The sequence below is a fragment of the Sciurus carolinensis genome, chromosome 17, assembly GCF_902686445.1.
Source record: "Sciurus carolinensis chromosome 17, mSciCar1.2, whole genome shotgun sequence".
NCBI classification, from domain to species: domain Eukaryota; kingdom Metazoa; phylum Chordata; class Mammalia; order Rodentia; family Sciuridae; genus Sciurus; species Sciurus carolinensis.
The window spans coordinates 17,496,086-17,508,860 of NC_062229.1; positions in this window are offsets into that span (position 1 = coordinate 17,496,086).

The window sequence follows — 12,775 nt, forward strand, 5'->3', positions numbered from 1 at the left end:
CTAAATCCCTCTGCATCCTCTTTGTCCTTCATTAGAAACTGCAGACATTATTGCACATCTGATGGTCATACTGAAGACAATATTTGAACTCATTCTGTTTATTATGACAATATTGTTAATGTTCTCATAGGGGCTATTTGGTCTAGGATTGCATAGTGTCTGAATTGGGCACTGCTAATATTGATCTCCCCTTAAAGAAAAGGTTTTGGAAAGCTATAGGACCACTATAAGCCTATAGGAAGGAATCTGCCATACCCCAGATCTCCACTGCTAGAGGAGAAGATACATGAACAACATGAAAAAACAAGGGAAGGAAATGATCCAAACAAATCTAGATTCTTATTAATAGACACCAATGACAGTATGGTAGAAGAAATGTCAGAAAAGGACTTCAGATTATACATGATTAAGATGATTCACGAAGCAAAGAAAGAGATAAGAGAGCAAATACAGGCAATGAATGATAATACCAATAGGCAGTTGAAAGAGCAACTGCAGGAAGCAAAAGATCATTTCAACAAAGAGATAGAGATTCTCAAAAAAACCCAAATGGAAATCCTTGAAATGAAGGAAACAATAAACCAAATAAAAAACTCAATGGAAAGCATCACCAAAAGACTAGACCACTTGGAAGACAGACCTCAGAAAATGAAGACAAAATATTTAATTTTGAAAAGGAAGTTACCTAAACAGAGAAGATGGTAAGAAATCATGAACAGAACCTCCAAGACTGTGGGAAGTCATGAAAACACCAAATTTAAAAATTATTGGGATTGAGGAAGGCACAGAGATACAAACCAAAGGAATGAACAACCTATTCAATGAAATAATGTCAGAAAATTTCCTGAACCTTAAGAATGAAATGGAAAATCAAATACAAGAGGCTTACAGAACACCAAATGCACAAAATCACAACATATCCACACCAAGGCATATTATAATAAAAATACCCTAACATTCATAATAAAAATAGGATTTTGAAGACTGCAAGAGAAAAGCATCAGATTACATATAGGGGGAGACCAATACAAATAGCAGTCTCAACCTAGACTCTAAAAGCTAGAAGGACCTGGAACAACATATTTCAAGCTCTGAAAGAACATGGTTGCCAACCAAGAATCGAATACCCAGAAAACTAACCCTCAGATTTGAAGATGAAATAAAATCCTTCCATGATAAACAAAAGTTAAAAGAATTTACACATAGAAAGCCTGCCCTATAGAATGTTCTCAAAAGAATATTCGATGAGGAGGAAATGAAAAACAACAATGTAGGTCAGCAAAGGGAGGAACTACCTTAGAGAAAAACCCACTCAAAGGAGAAACCAAACCAAGTTACAAACCAAAAATAAGCCCAAATGACTGGAAATACAAACCATATCTCAATAATAACCCTGAAAGTTAATGGCCTAAACTCATCAATCAAAAGACATAGACTGGCAGAATGGATTAAAAAGAAAGACTCAACAACATGCTGCCTGCAAGAGATTCATCTCATAGAAAAAGACATCCACAGACTAAAGGTGAAAGGATGGGGAAAAATCTCCCATGCACATGGACTCAGTAAAAAAGCGGGGTTTCCATCCTTATATCAGATAAGGTGGACTTCAAGCCAAAGTTAGTCAGAAGAGATAAAGAAAGACATTTCATACTGCTTAAGGGAACCATAAATCAGGAAGACATAATGATAGTAAATATTTATACCCCAAACAATGGTGTATCCCTGAAATTCAGAGTAATTTATGCTAATATTAATAACAACAGCACGCAGTACGTGTCAACACTATTTCCACGTTTTATACACATCACATCCTCTTCTCCTACTCTCAGATTTTCTCCTCCATCCTGAGGATCTCATCAGACAGAGGCAAGTACAAAGCCTGTGGGTCTCACCTCCTGGTGGTATCCTTGTTCTATGGAACTAGCCTTGTAGTTAACCTCAGTTCTATAGCCACAGTGTCTTCTAAGATGAGTCTGATGACCTCAGTGATGTACACCATGGTCACTCCCATGCTGAACACTTTCATCTACAGCCTGAGAATCAGGGACATCAAGGTGTCCCTGGGGAGTGTACTCAACAAGATATTGCCCCTCAGAGAAAGAATGGATGCATACCTCTCATGAGTCACAGTGTGCGCCACACTAGAGACCAGAGAGTTTCACCCTCTCCATCCAAATTGTGGCTACCTCTGCTTTGTGTATTTTAGGACAACTCATTCTTTGCATCTTCCAAGTCCCATTCCCACCCAGGGATTGTTCATAATGCAACATATTGTATCGTGTACACTGTCTTACCATTTTTGTGTGAATACACCTGGATTTTTTCATTTGCAATTACTTACACTGAGGTATGGGCATTTGTATTTCTATTGATACATGATACTCCCATGTTTATGGGGTACAGTGTGATATCTCCATGCGTGTGTGCAACATATACTGATCAAATCAAGGCAATTGGCATTTCCATCTCCTGAAACATTTATCATTTCTTTTCACTGGGACACCTCACTTTCGCTCTTCAAGTTTTTTAAAATTATAAAATCAATTGTTATGAATTATGGCCTCTATGTGCTGTAGAGCTTTAAAAATCATTTCTCCTATAAAACTGAATTTCATGCCCTCTACCCAATATCCTCCTCACCCCACCTGAGTTCTAGGGACCACTTTTGTACTCTCAAGTCCTGTGACATCAACTTCACCCCCATCCTCACATGAGCAAGAACTTGCAGTCTTTGCTTTCTGGTCTTTTGGACTGACATATATCAGAAGTGATGGGATGTATACTTCTAGTGTTGCGTTAATGTCATCTGAAAAATTCATATACAGGAACATTTCTTAGAGGGAGTGAAAAAATTCACCCTATCATATCAAATCACTGTGCTTCCCATCACACCAATTATATTCAATTTTTTACTCATCCTCTGTATAGATTCTTCAAATTCAAAAAAGCCTCTTTCCCAACCTTTAAGACAAATGCCTCCTCCTGTTGTTGGAAAGGACTTTTTTTCCTCAGGGAATATTTGTCAAATGTAGTGAAAATGGCAGAGCAGAGAGTTAAATGTAAAATAGAATCAAGAACAGGAAATACAAAGTTTTAAAATGAATAAAAGATTTTGAGCTGGAAAAGAAATTCGGGGTAATTTATGCTGATATTAATAACAACAGCATGCAGTAGGTGTCAACACTATTTCCATGTTTTATACACATCACATCACTAAGCTTCCCATATCTCTTTTATATGACATGTTAGTTCATGTGCATTATTATTACAAAGTGCCAGAAATGGTATAAGTTATAAAGAATCCATTATTCTCACAGTTTGAGTCTATTAAGTCCAATTAGCATGACTCCAGCTCTAGTGTGGGAGCCTCTGACTTCATCCCATCCAGGTGGATGAAGCTGAGCAAGGAGCGCTCCCAAGAGGAAGAGATCACATGGAGAGAGAGGAAGCCAGAGAGATATGGGGGTGGACAGTCCTGCTTTCTTAACACAGCCACATAGACAAGTTAATGTTGCTGTGGCATCACCAGGGGATGCAAACTTATGAGAACATGATCTTATGTGTGGTTGATGAGGGACCAAAATGTTATTATGCAGGGCACAACAGGTTCCTCATTTCACTTACTGATTTAGTCAGCTTTTCCTTGCTCTCACCAAAACTACTGACAAGGATATTTAGAAAAGATAAGTTTATTTTGGCTCTCAGTTTCAGAGTTTTGGTCCATGGTCAACTGACTCCACAGCTCTGGGCCTGAGATGCGGCCACACGTCCTGCTGGAAGCGTGAGCAGGAGGAAAGCAGCTTAGAGCAAGGCAAGCAGGAAGCAGAGAGAGCTCCGCTCCCCAGAAAGAAAATACAAACAGAAGGCAAGCCCCTGATGACCTAGCTCCTCCAGCCACACCCTACCTGCCTACACTTATCACTCAGATGATCCATTTAACGGGCTTAGTCCACAAATTAGGTTACAGATCCATGATTCAATCACTTAACCTCTGAACATTGCAGACTTCTCCCACACCTGAGCTTTGGAAACACCACAAATCGAACCACAGCACTGCCCTGGATCCTTAGTGAAGTTGAGCACCTTTTCATGATTTTGAGTTATCCTGCATTTCTACTTCACTGAAGTACAGCCAGCACAGTGGCACATATTCAGGTGACAGGTGATGGCTTGACAGACACATACACTGGGTCATGATCTCCTTGCATTTATTCTCTGTGTTTTTGGCTCATCTCCTTGGATCACATAGCATCATATGTGTTTTCACTCTAATTGACTAAACAGTGTACATATCTACAAGTTCATGTTTTATAATGCCTAACATGTTCTAAATACGTTCCCTAGAATTCCATTTGTTTTTTCTTTCGTTTTCTTGACGTACACTTGTTTAACATGCTTGATTCATCTTTTATGTTCTCGGTTCCATTCAGTTCCTTTCCTTACACCTGAGCATATGCTCAGAGGGCTCATTGACCCTGTCTTCTAGAGTCCAGTAGAATTGAAGATCTTTACTACAGTTTTCTTATTTTGGTATTAAGGCAATAATTTAGTTTATTTTGATCCAATGACTTTAAAAAAAATCTGAACAACATTTATTTCAAAATCTTTTTCTTCTACACTGATTTTTTTAACACTAGTATATCTTTTAATTTTGGGGGATTTGTATTTTCATATTCTAGTGAACTGATATATTTAGAGAAAACAAATTCACAATGTCTATATGAATACATATTTAAATATAATTTCATATGAGATGGAAAATCGTCCATTGTGCTCCTTTGCTTGAAAACTATCTTGCCCCATTGTTCACAGTGAAAAGCACACCTGAGCTGCCATTCCAACATGCCTGCTCAACTCTGCTTCTTAGACACCGTGAGATGGCCATGGGTAGTGGTTGACCAGTTTAAAACAAGAACATGGGGATTGCCAGGTATGGTCATTTCCTTTTGCTGCTGGAGCCAATTACAACAAGATTGGAAGGTTAAAAGAGCACCAATGAAGTATTTTACAGTTCAAAAAACGGTAGTCCAGAATGGATATCACTGGGATAAAATCAAGGTGTCTACAGGGCCTTGTTGTTCCAGGAGCATCTAAGGAGTTGTTAACAGTTTGGTTCTGGAGTCTCCCCAATGGCCCATGTGTTGGAAGCATGATCCTCAGTGCAGCAAGGTTCAGAGGTGCAGCTCTTAGTCAGCCACTGGCTCCAGGAGCTCTGACATCACCAGTGGATATTATGGTTTAGCTACATATTGTTCCCAAAAGACCCACATGTGAGATAATCCAAGAAAGTTTAGAGATGAAATGATTGGATCTGACAATGTGAACCTAATGATTGCATTAATCCCTTGTGGGGACTAACAGGGTGGTATCTGTAGGCTGTTAGGGTGTGGTTGGAGGGGTTGAGTCATTGGAGGTGTGCCCTTGGGTCATATATTTTGTTCTTGATGAGCAGGGCTCTCTCCCTGCTTGTGGTGCCATGCGTCCTGAGCCACTTTCCTCCACCACACTCTTCTGCTGTGGTGTTCCACCACAGCTTGGACCCACGGAATTATAGCTTTGTCTTTGGATTGACACCTCTGAAATTGTGAGCTGCAGTATAAACTTTTCCTACTCTAAAATAGTTCCTGTCACATCTTTTGTTAAAAGCAGCAATAAAGCTAATGAAAACAGTTGATTGCTCCATTTGATGAATTAATTCTTTGGTACCTAAAGGGTTTTGAAGTGAGACCTAGATGGAGGAAATGGGTCACTGGGGTGTGACCTGGAAGGGTTCACCCTCTCCCCATCCCCTTTCATGCTCCCTTTCTCTCTCTACTTTCCACCTACCGTGTGCTGAGTACTTTCCTCTTACACACTCTTCCACCATGTCTCTCCCAGGAAGAGCTAGCAATGAACCATGGTGTTACGGTTCAGCAGAGTCCTCATGGCACTGATCTGGCTTACAATGTGACTCATGGTGACACTGGACAGATGTCAGATGAGGGGTACCTGGGTAATCACCTTGTACCTGAGACCTGAATCATAGCCATACATTGCAGACATGTAGCTCTAGAATCCAAGAGAGTAATGGCATTAGTACAGGGAGCAGCCACCTCCACTGACACGTTGGTAACACTGTGTCAGATGTGGATGTTGTGAAGCAGATGATGATCCAGGACTGGAGGACCCAGGCCTCCACAGACTTAGGGGCACCTCAGGGAATACCTCTCTGCAGCAAGTGACCCAATGTCCAGCATACGGTCACATTCACTGAGATCTCATCTCTTGATATAAGAGTGCAAACTACCTCACCATTACAAGAGACCAGTATCTGGAGTGTGGTCATGCCAAGTTCAGCCACAGGGGTGGATATAGACAGTGGACTCCTAATGGGCTACAGCAACAGCATTGGAGTCAGGACTCTGGCAGGGAGGGGGAATATATGGAATCTTTTCCAAAGTGACTCCACAGCAGTCTGTTCCTGAGGAAAAGAAAACCTGGGAGCCACATCTCCCTCTCTGGAGTTGCCCAGGGGAAAAAGTCATTGACGATGTCCTGGCAGAAGATGCTGGTGTCCTCTGTGGGGCAGGCTGCTATCAATCACCATGGATCCTACTACATGGGTGCAACCAATATCCTCTGCTTTATGCATCTCTATTAGTCATGTCCTAGCATTTCCATCATCCTGTCCTTTTGTTACCCACCATGTGAATCCTGTTTCTTGATGGGCTCTTGTTTCCACCATGGACTTTCCTGCATTATGGATAACAGTCTCTGCCTGACTTAGGTGAACTGGTAAAGGCAGAGATTGCCTGCTACGCCATCTTGATGTTGTAATTCCTGAAAGGAATTCACAAAATAAAAGGCTGTCCAGTGATTCCTCCACTCGAAAAGCCAGAATCACTAACAATTAAAGGCACACTCTTCCCAGTCACCTAGGAGTCTACCTGAGAAGTTCCTGCCTCCCGTTTTAATTCACTTCCTAATTCTTTAACCCAAAGCATGTGCACACATGACAGTGATGGATTGTAAGGCCTTACACATTTGTTAAGATGGAACTACAGACTTAACCCTGTGATCTACAATATCAGAAGGGAGAAGGGGGACTATGTGCCACAATACTCAGGACTTTGCTAAAATGAGCACATAGGAGTTCTCCCTACAGCAACCATTCCTGTTACATGGACAATTAAAGATTTGACCACACTGTTCCCAAACAGGGGTCACTGCACTTCACAGTCTGTGACGTTCTCCCATGATTTTCTTTCTTTTACTCCAAAAGTCTGTTTCTTGTATGATGCTTTTGTAGAAATTGGTGTCTCTTTAGCAAGTGTTGGCAAGGGATGGCTTCATTCCTCGGAGGAGGACAATGGGAAGTGGATTGAGGAACACAGCATGAACCAGGAGTGTGGAAACCCTGAAAGACATGGGCATAGGGAGACCCATGGTAGATCTTCCCTTCTGGTGAGATGGTCTCACCCATGGAGCATTGCCTTAATACCATCCCAGTAACCTCTGCTATATTTGTTCTCAGCATCTGATGGCATCTTAAGTATGTCAATACGACCAGAAATTCTTCTATGTCAGTGGTATCCTCTTCTTTTCTTTCATCCGCAGTGCATTTTTGCAGATGCTACCTGGGATTTTATGGTATGTAGAGTGTTGTCTCTACCTCGTTTTGGGTCGCTGATGAAGCTGGTATCTCCTCCACCATCCTGATTATGTCATTTTTAAATGAACTTCAAAGAAGAAAAGTCTGTTCAGAGATTATATTCAAAACCCCAGTGTCACTTACAGTACAGATCAGGGGCCCAGGGGCATGTGGGAGTCTGCCTAAGACATTCACCTTTTCTCTTATTCTTCTCCTGCTTCTTTTCCCCAAGACAATTTTACAAATGAAAATAATTGAACGTGTATCCTTGCCCAAAGTTTAAAGTGGAGCCACAGACTTTGTGCTATGATGCTATGATCTACCAGAGCCAGAAGAGGGAAGGGAGAGTGTATTAATAACAAGTTAAAGGACATGGTTAAAATAAGCACATATCAGTCCTCAAGGAAAAATCATTCCCGTATGTTGACATGAAAACACTCAGCCCCATGGTTCTCAAACAGAAATCGCCGACCTTGTCTTCAAAACTACACTGATGCTCTTTGTTTGACTCCAAAAAAGGATTTCACAGGGCTGTTTCCTATAATACAACATTTTAGAGGCTGATGCCTACGTGTTGTATGTGAGTGAGGAATGGCACCCCTCCTGAGAGGAAGAGACTGGGAAATGAACCAGGAATACAGCGTGAACCAGGAAAGTGCTGCAATTCCTGAACACCTGGGCATTGGGAGCCCCATGGTAGGTAGTGCCTTTGGGAGATCTCACCTGTTGGCTACTCCTTCATGCTAAACACAACGACATGAAAGGAATTCTTGGTGTTCCACTGTTCTGATTTTCTGATTTTTCATAATGCTTGATGTGGCCTATAAAGGCAGTGCCTTCTAAATTGTTAAAGATGGTCCTTACTCTCTGGTTTCGAATATTTAGGACCACACAATGGACTTGTTTTGAGCTTGTAAAGAAAGCTGTGGATTCATGCAGATGACTTCCTGCACAAACTCCTCTCGTTATATTTCTCTGATCACACTCCTGGAACTGTGTCTACACTGTGCCCTGGGTAGGGAGGACAGAAGCTCTGTCAAAGTATGTGGGCAGGGGTATTAGTCAGCTCTGTGTTGGCTTAGAAAGAGTGTTTGCTTTTGTCTGTGACGGCAAGCTCCAAGTTACTTGATGAGGAAATGCTCATAGGGAAAGACAATGATCCCTTGAGATCAAGTCCAACACCGGAGACAAGAGCCCCAAGGGAAAGACTGTCTGTATCTGGAAAACTAGTTGGTTCCAGGGATGCAAAACTGGCTGCATTCACAATTACCTTCCTAATTTTGTTTCCTCACTCAGGGAAACTTAATTGAGTAACAATGCAATGATTAATGAGCATTCATGAGTAGTCAAAGTCAGAGGTCATGGAAATAGTAAATATGCCCCTTGATCCTCTGGCCCACAGCTCAGCTCTGCAGGAATGAGTGGCTTCATCTGGACCTTGAAGAGCCCTCCTCCCTGACGCTACCTCCTCCCTTCATCAGAGCTGAGCTGACCCTCATCACCCTGGGAAGGGAGAGCAGGAGCTCACCACCGCTGGGGTGCTGATGTGGGAGCAGGTAGGAGGCAGCACAGCACTCACGGGACCAGCCTTGGTGGCCCAGGAGGGGACATTGCAGTGAGAGAGCCCCTCACTTACAGCAGTCTGTGCAGCCAGCTCCTGTTCCTCTTGACATCTCTCCCTCTCAGCTTGCTTCCTCTCTCTACTGGAGCCCGGTTCTGAGGAACTCTGCCCTTCTTAGTAGAAAGTGACCTCCTCTTACTGCCACTGTCTGTCAAGAGATCCCTACCCTGCCATCTCAGTCATCTGGAACCATCACAACTACCTTCATTCTCCTTTATCAAACATTTCAAGCTCTTACCACCCTTTTGACATTTTCTTTTATAAATCTATAATACTGTTTGACCTTTTCCCAGTAAAGCATGAATCTTTCCATGATTTATAGTTAAGGCTTTAGTAGATCAAATATATTAACTTTGGTCAATCCCATAAATTATTCTTGCATCTAAGGTATTCTGCATCATACTTCTTATTCACAATCTTTATCTTGTGGACACAATTACTTATGTTCACCTCCCTTCCATCTACAATAGGTCTCATGCTCAGAAAGTAACTCTACGAAGGTTAGGTGTCTCCATGGTAAGTTCACCTTATACACTTGTTTCCTCAGATTGCTGGTGTAGACCCTTGTTCGACATTCAATGTTTACAATTTATTTGAGAATACAAAAAAATATTTTTGAGAATATGGAGATGGATTTAGCATTGTTTCTAATAAATTTTTCACTAAAACTTATTTGTACCTTTACAAATCCACTTAAAAGCACTCAGAAATTTAACATGAAGTCATTTTTATATCTATGCATTCAATATGATGAATTTTAATATAAATGAACATCACATTAACATCATGTTTAGGGTTATTCCCTAAAAGGAAAGAAAGAAAAATACAAATTCTAAATCATCCCGTAAATTGTAACAAGATTTTGGGATTTCCCACCAATAATATAAGTCCTGGAAAAGAAATAGTTGTTATTAATTATTATTATTTGAAGAATAATATTTGAAGAATGTGGATATATTTTTAAAAAATCATTAAACTAAAATGCATTCCTTGAAACAGGGCATCTGATTAACACAGAAAAATCTAACCCTTTAATAATATCATAACAAAAACAGAGAGATAATGTCAATGCACATCATTCTTAAGGACATTAAACCTCTCTCACATTAAACACTCTCAATACAAAATAATTATAAACTATATATGTATATTCCAAATGTCAGGAAAATTTGCTCAAAAAATGATTAAAATACTCAGAGGGAAATGTCTGTGACTAGAATGAGAATCTGAAACAGTAAAGATGACACTTTTCCAAATTAATTTTTGACCTTCATGGAGCCTTTAGTAAATATTCAATAATATTGCCCTTCCAACATGGCTAAGGATTAAAACCTCAACAAGAACAGTCTGCTACCTGGAAAAACATTTGGTACAGATTATATTTGGTGAGTCTCTGTTCAACTTTCATTTATTCTATAAGGAGAAAAAATTTTAATGAAAAAGACAACAATAAAAATAAAGTGGGAAGAAAAAATTAGAAAGAAACTGAGAAATTATTTACCATTATAACATAGACGGTCACTTACAATCATTTATTTTTAAGAATGTAAAAAGGGAAACACCTGAATTTTTTAAACTGACAGGGGCCACCTATAGATGATCATAAAGAGGAGATTGAAAAATGAAAATGAATCGAAACTGAATTTTTTGAAAGGCTAATTAACACAGTCAATATCCAAAGCGAGCATGTTTCAAAAGCCATTTCCAGATGGTTCAATGTTATAATATGAGAATCATATGATTCAAAATATGCATAAGTTTCCTGCTTCATTTTAGAAATTCTAGGATTTCCATATTTAGAAATTCCATGCTGGTTGTATTTATAGAGAGAAAGTAGTATTTGCAGGGAAATCAGGAAAATAATAACAGCAGTGTTTCCCCATATATTTTAGGACAAGGAGCACCCCAGTTCCAGAGGATGTGAAGTGCAGACATTGCATAACCAGGCACTATAAGCCAAAGAACCTTCTAATGGTCGCTGACTCTGTCTAGAGTTAGGGACTTCACGTTTCCACACGGTTAGGCAGAACACACCATGGCAGCCACCAGGATGCTGGGGAAGGGAGGACTGCTGGGGATGCACCAGGCACTGCAGCTGGGGTCCACAAAGGAACCAACACATCACTGAGCAGACAGCCTTGTGAGAGTGCAGATGGTAGCTCCACACCTGGGACATCAGGTGCAGGTGATTCAGACCTGGAACTGCACATACCAGGGAAGTTCCCACGAGGCTGAAGTGGTTCCCCTCTTCCAGAAAGCACCTCTGGAGACCACTAAATACACTTGCTTTGTTTTATTTTATTTTGTTGCAGATTGCAATGTTAGTTAGAGCTTCTCATCAAAGAAATCCAACAGTGAGACAAAATGAACAATTTCTTGATTTTCCTAGGTCTAAATAAAAGATATGGAGGTTATCCTGGAGAATACCTATTGGGAGGGAATTTTGAGTTCCTGTTGTCCCCCTTTCTCAGGAAAACAAAAACCCCCTCCAGAATCTATAAAGAACTCAAAAAACTTTACACCAAGCATCCAAATAGCCCAATCAACAAATGGGCTAAGGAAATGAACAGACATGTCACAGAAGAAGATCTACAAGCAATCAAAAGATGCATAAAAAACTGTTCAACATGTCTAGTAATAAGAGAAATGCAAATCAAAACTACCCTAAGATTCCAGCCCACCCCAATTACAATGGTGATTATCAAGAATACAAGCAACAATAATTGTTGGCGAGTATGTGGGGAAAAAAGTACACACATACATTGCTGGTGGGGTTGCAAATTAGTGCAGCCACTCTGGAAAGCAGTATGGAGATTCCTTAGAAAACGTGGAATGGAACCACCATTTGACCCAGCTATTGCACTCCTTGGCCTATACCAAAAGCTTAAAAATCAGCATACTACAGTGAAGCAGCTACATCAATGTTTATAGCAGTTCAATTCACAATAGATAGATTGTGGAACCAATCTACATGCCCGTCAATAAATGAATGGGTAAAGAAACTGTGGTATATATAAACAATGGAATAATATTCAGCCATAAAGAATAATACAATTATGGCATTTGCAGGTAAATGGAAGCAGTTGGAGAATATCATGCTAAGTGTAATAAGCCAATCCCAAAACACCAAAGACCAAATGATATCTGTGATAAGTGGATGATGGTACATAATGGGAGGGAGGTAAGAATGGAGGAAGGATGGATTGTATAGAGCAAAAAAGGGGGGAGGAAAAATAACAGAATGAGACAAACATCACTACCCTATGTACATGTATGATTACATAAATGGTGCAACTCTAACACTTGCACAACCAGCAAAACAACGATGGTACCCCATTTGTGTACAACGACTCAAAATAAATAAATTTTAAAAAAACAAAAACCCCATGGAAAGAGGAAACCAAACAGGAACTTGTAACTTCATCTTCCTGGGAATCACGGAGGACTCTGACAATGAGCTTCTGGTCTCCAGAATGCATCCTAGGATGGGATTGGCCCCACCTAAAGATGGCCTCGTCCACTTC